This window comes from Dicentrarchus labrax, unplaced genomic scaffold, assembly GCF_905237075.1.
Source record: "Dicentrarchus labrax unplaced genomic scaffold, dlabrax2021, whole genome shotgun sequence".
Classification (NCBI taxonomy): Eukaryota; Metazoa; Chordata; class Actinopteri; family Moronidae; genus Dicentrarchus; species Dicentrarchus labrax.
In genome coordinates, this window is record NW_026136704.1 from 13042743 (window position 1) to 13049455 (window position 6713).

The window sequence follows — 6713 nt, forward strand, 5'->3', positions numbered from 1 at the left end:
CTTCCACCAGTGCTTTGTGTGTCTTTGCACTGATTATCTCTGGGTAATGAAAATTGCTCTGTGACCCACATCTGAAGAATATTTCATTCTCTGACAACCACACTAATTATAGAGCTGCCATAAATTTAGATAGAGAGGTTAATAGCATGCTATTTTTGATACCGCTGCAATTCCACTTTAAAAAGTTAAGTTTCATGAATATGGACTACGGAGAAATCATCCATTTGTGGAGGCTGAATTGTAAACTAACTACCTGACACTGTTCTGTCTGACAGGCCCGATTATGATTAATGCACCTATGACGTCCATGATAAATGAGAGCACTCATTTACATTGTGATTCACTGACCTTTTTTAACTGAGAAAAACTGTTGCTTAACTGGAACAATTGTGATTGTGCGTTTCATGTAGAGCTTTATTAGGCTGCTGCAGGACGTGTCACCTTTTCTGGTGCTGTCGGAAAAAAACAACGCCTGAGCACCAGCTTAGTGTTCACAGCCAACAAGATATCTTAATATTCAATAATTAAAGTATTTGATCGTCTTTATTAAACAGGGAAAGCAAGATGCATGAATATCAATTTAGAAAACTAGAATCGTAAAGCTATTAGCCCATCTAATTGAAAAATGAGGCAATTAATGATACAGTATCTTTTTAATGGAGCTAGCAAGTAAAATGAACTGTCGGCAGTAGACAACGGAGATCCGTAATTATATACTCTGAAAAGGACAACCACTCAGCTGAGGATTTCACCTTCAGGCTCTAATCTGTGGTATAAAGGGTAAAACACGTGTTCTTATAGGGTGTTCATCCAAAATGTTGTGAAGGTTCACTAGTTCACTAGTCGGAGGGGCTCACTGATAAACACACTGGCCATCAAAACAAAAGGTTGCATCCCGATACAGTACAAACTATAGATACAGGTAAAGTTTGATCTACTTTTTATTCATGCAGCCACAGCAAACCAATATTGTTGGTTTTATAGTTGGTTTTTGGTCAGTAAGACTAAAATAATAATTCGGCATGTGCTGTAAAATACAGTAAACAATGTGTTAAACTTGACCCTATTTCAAGTTCAACATTATCTCACCCACTTTTACACTGGTAGGTAAATACAATCCATGGTTTCTCTTTTGGTGATATATTTTTAACACTCATCCAGTGCATCCTAAAAACCAACAATGACTGAACACACGAGGAATGAGGAACAATCATTGGATTATCATCCCTTTCCTCTGTGAGTGACAGGGGATATTTAATAAATATCTTATACTTGGGCTGAACACGTATAATTATAGTAATAATCATAACCATAACTGTGACCACTTTCAGGAAAACATCAATTACACTTTGAGGAAAAATCTCAATTTATACTTTTCCAACCCCAAAATGTGTCTCTGCATATGAAATCTAAGCTCTTGTATGCAATTAACCTAGAGTATAAAAGGTGTGTGAACTATGGAGTGAAATGACTTTGCACTTAGGCTACATCCCATCTTGCCCTCTAAACACTGTGCGCATGACTAGTGAAGCACAAAGTGAGTGACATAACTTTTCCAATTAGCCTAACTGGGAACCCTCTGGAGGACACCTGCAGGTCCGCAGACTCCACTTTGAGCCCACCTCTCCTTGCAGCCCCAGACGCCCAAGCTGCATGTTAATAATAGTGTATCCCTCAGTAGGTCGCAGGTAGTAGCTCGGCACTGAATGGAGAGTTAGCTAAAGTTTGTTAAACGTCGTTCACAGCGCGCACTCTTCGGGCAGAGGACATGGCCTTTGGGCATCTCATCCCTCAGCTGAGGCTGGAGGAGCCAGCGGAGGACGGGATGTTCAGGAGCATCACCTTCCGCCCCTTCCAGCATGGACACCACCAGCGCGGGAAGTCAAGTTCTCCCTGCAGCGACAGGAAACGACACAAGTAAGGTTTCTGTACACCTGTATGGGGGGGGTTCAGGGGGTTTACGCCTCCAGCTAGGAGAGCAGGCGGGTATTGTGGGTGACGGTGAAAGGATTACATTTTGGGGGTGGCAAGAAACGCGGCTAACATTACAGCTTCCCCTGCCAGTGTAATGACAAATAAACTAAAGTAATACACTTTAAGAGAGGGAATTCAGCCCTCGTCCTGGCTGTTTTTTGAATGTCAGAGATATTGCAGTGACACCATGGAGAAAGAAAGTAGGCGAGCTAAAAGAAAAGTCAGCTGTGATAAACTAACTAACCACAGACAGAGCTAACGTTAGCTGGTAAGCTTTTAGTGTAGGACAGTGAATATGCACACATGAATGCTAATGTTGCTCTTTGTTGAATGTGTAAGTCTGAGCTAGGCAACTCTCCATATATTAACTATAATTGTCTGGTAGTTTGCAAACTTCATATTAGCCTTTTAAATAACTTGTGACTTTTTTTATAGCCTGGTTCTGTTTGAAGATGTCGGTGTCTAAGGTCAATAATCTTTAGACAAATAATAAGTAGATGAATATTATGAAAAATGGTAAGGGAAGTTGTGTTTTAATTCGGCCCAAACAAATGAACAAACCTTCTGAAAACTAACTGGTCCACTGAAGCAAACCATTAAATAAATGTTTAACTTGTGTACAGTGCACTGAGACATTGCTATTGATTAATGCACCTCCTATCAGCGTGAGAGTCGACGGGTTCTTTCAAATGCAGCCACAGCTTTTCTTGACCAGCTGTTTCTCATTGTCTTGATGACTCTAATTGTAATGTGAGAATTACCCAGACACCGCAGACAGTTTGGCTTGTGTCAAGTCAATGTCGGCTGTAGAAGAAGTTCCATTGTGAGTGCTCTAATTAGCAGCATAGCATAACCTTTAAGGTTTGATGAAAATGTATTACACTATACAGGATTTCTTTTCTTTTCCGACTGAAGCCTATTATACCTGAGCAGCATGGAATATCCATGTGCCTTTTTCGACTGTAAACTGAAGACTACAGAGATATAATTATAGAGTGGTAGTCAGGCAGTACACTGTAATTTGGTGAAAAGATGTCATTTTCTAAGAGCGCAGTTTCATGCCCTAATTTTACCCTCTCTATAGGCTCATTCTGTTTCAGTTTGAGTAGTGTTAAAGGTCCAGTGTGTTGGATTTAGTGCCATTAAGCAGTATAGTTGCAGAAACTATAGTGTTCACATTCATGCGAAAAACGTGAACGTCCCTATCTAGTTTTGGTTTGTCCCTTCTGGGCTACTGTAGAAACACGGTGGTTCAACAGGGCGAACTTCATGGAAGGCCCCTGTACCTCATTCTAAGGTAAGAAAAATATATGCATTCCTATATGCACGTGACTACGTTATACACTAATGAAAACTGCCAGTGGATCCTCCAAAATGTTACACACTGGACCTTGAAACATGACAAAAAACTGAAGTACAATTGACAGTGTAGTGTAGTACAAGGTCCAAAATGAGTTGGGGAAAATACTAAAAATTGACAACAAATCTTACAACAACCAAACATTTTCTTTTCAGTGTGTGTCTACTAAAATAAAAAAAAATGCAAAAATGTCAGCATGAGTAATAGTGTAACTTATACTTTACATCTACATAGTCTGGAATTGGGACACCATATTTTTTACCATAAATGCATGTGTTATTGGAACTCTCTCTCTCTCTCTCTCTCTCTCTCTCTCTCTCTCTCTCTCTCTCTCTCTCTCTCTCTCTTTCTCTCTCTCTATTCTACATCCAGCAAATGGCTGATGGAAAGTTTCACAAATTGTGAGCTTTAGTTAAGATTTAAGGAACTTGACTATTGCAAGATGTTACCACAAGACTGTGGTGTGAGATATTGCTGTGAAACTGCAGACATCCCTGCCTGTTGCTATGGGAGCTGTCACCTGGGACAGTTAGGATCTAATTGGGGCTTTGACTAATATGAAAACTGGCTGTTAGCAACCACAGTGGTATGGTGATTAGGCATCCGTCTCTTCCTCTGTTGAACAGTTATCAACCCCTCCAATGTCATGAATCTATCTTGTGACTCTCTGGGTAGAAATGATGCATGCCAACTGTGTCAGAGCCAGATTACACAGCTCACTGATAGTGTTAGAGCACTAAGGGGCATCTGTCTAATGATGTGGCTTCTAAAGAGAGCTTCTGGCCTGAAAAAAATTTGTTCTGCACAATGATCAGATTAAACCAAAAGTGTGAAGTGTAAAATACTAAGACATGCCCTCACTCTGGGCTGAATTGAGCACTGTCTGCTGTGAGGAGCTGCTTCCGTGTTGTTGCTTTTAATCACACAGGAATAAAGTTTCGAGGGAAAGAAATTGAGAAACTGAATGTGTTTTGTGGGTGTGTGTGTCTCACTTCGACTGTTGCTGGAAGCAGTACATCGTTTCTGGTCAAAACAAGTGCTGATCATCATCCTCAGTTCCCCTCTTAACCGTTACAGTACGTAGTACAAAGAATGTCTTCACTGGCCAATTTTTGGGCTTCATGGTGCATTATAACGTTGCAAATTGCAGACGAATATGTAAATGGGTTCCAGTAGCATGATGTTTGACCTCCCCTTCAGAGAAAGAAAGAACGGGTGACATCAAACACACTGTCAGCTTTACTGTAGTTGCCACTTGTCAGGTACCCAAGCTTGTCTCAGGTGAATGTAATTTGAGGTTTTATGTAATTGTGGTGCCAGCGCTTCTGGCTGTCTCTGTCTCTGTGGCGGTGGAGGAAAAAAAAGTCTCTGCAGTCCTGACAGTTTTTTGGGCTACATCGCTGCTGTTTTCTTGCTGTGGGCTAGTTATAAATCTCTGACATTATTCATCACTGACTCATTTTTTAGATTTTTTTTGCATTGCCTGCAAATGTGTTTGCTGTCATTGACCAAATGATGATGGGATTCACATATCAAATCCTAATGTGACAACTTACAGAACTCGTGTTATGTAAGTTTGGGTCAATGCAACTGCAGATGCGGTATTCAGAAAACCCATAACTTGTGCTCTGCTCTTTTGGTGCATACTGTACAGGTTCGGTCAGCAGGAATTTTACTGCCAGTTGATTAAATTGCTCTTAGGGAAGCACTAATAAAGAATTCATCTTGTCCAGCCTATAACACTTCTCCTTGGCTGGCATCACTCCAAATGGATGAGTATGGATGTTTTCTTTACTTCACCTACTCATTTCCAATCAGCAGAATTAACAGCCACTGCTGCCAAGCTTGATGTCATACTGTACCTGTTTAGGAAATGAGGGCACGGTTGGAAAGAGAGGACTAATTAAACAGCTAAAAAAACAGTGAAGGCATTTTGTAAAATATCATATGTTATGATAACTTTTTCAGTTTTACAGTGTTTAGCAATATACTGATTTAAAGGTTATTTTAAATAAATGCATTGAACATGTACACGTTGTGCCCATGTGTGATTGTAAGTAAGATAACTGGTAACAGGCAAGTAATATTCTATTCTGCCACTGCGATTGCAGCGGACCTGGCTGAGGTGAGGTGACGCACATCCTGCATCACACAAGGTCAGGGGAGCCCCACGCTGGCATGGATTTACCAGCTAATATTTTATACTGCACTCAGAGTAAACAATCTAGTGAGGCAGAAAAGGAAAGAAAAAAATCTGCTGAGACCTGGCCCAGAAATAGATTTTTTTTTCGCAGGGTGTCATGAGTCAAAACACATTACCGCACATGCACACACACACGCACACACGCACACACACACAGCGCAGAACGTGTGAAGTGAAACAGTCGAAAAAGTTGGCATCACAGTGAGTGCTGAAAAGCAGTCATTGTAATTTGAGGGAAGAGGAACAGAGAGCGGCAGCTTGGCAGGTGGATCAGCCATTCAGTTACCAAAATGTTGATCTTTAACTATAAACGTATCTGCCTGCCCCTTGTGGCTTACTCAGATTTTGCTGTGACCCTTCCTCTGAAATACTTGCATGTATGTACTTTCTGCGCCTCATACGGCTATGGAAACATGTACATTTGTAATTAGACTGTGTCTGATATGGGGCCTGAGTGGTTTGAATTATTGAATTGTGTCAGTTTGAGCTCTGCGGCTGATTCCAGCGCACTTTCTTCTCTGTCACAGCGGCCTACATGGATGCCGTGGCAGTGAATCCAGTGCGCGTAGAAGGGTGCTAATGAGGACTCAGTCAAAGCTGTGACTGGTAAATGAGGCAGATCCAAGCCTTGGTCGAGGAATTGATCTTTTCTTTTATCCCTGCAACATCTTATGCAGCAGCTCCCTCTGATAATCCACAAACACAGCAAAGATCAAAGCCATGACGTAGCGCATTTTAAATCAGGGTTTAAGAAACAGGCTCCACCATCCTGCTCTATTTTGGCAAGCAAAACTATTAAATGGGCGATTTTCGACAATAGAGAGAGAGAGACAAAAGCTGTTGGATTGCCTGCATTCTCGTTAAAAGGTTTGGATATAAAAAATATGAGGCAAAGCAGTTGTTTTATCTTTCACAGCACATTTTAGCTAGCATGTGTGTGTATAAAGGAAGAGTTCTGTTCTTTGTATTTTACTGGTACTCATTTGCATGCTACAGTGCTGTGTTGGGCCTCAAGTCCTCTACAATGCTTCTTGGGAAAACTCCACTTGCTGTGTGAACATTACAGACTCAAGATAAAATGCTTTTTCAACTCCCATAAATCATAATTTTCATCATTCATCATTTCAGTGAGGGGTTGGTTACTTTACCTTGGGTTCTTTATCTGCATTTAACATT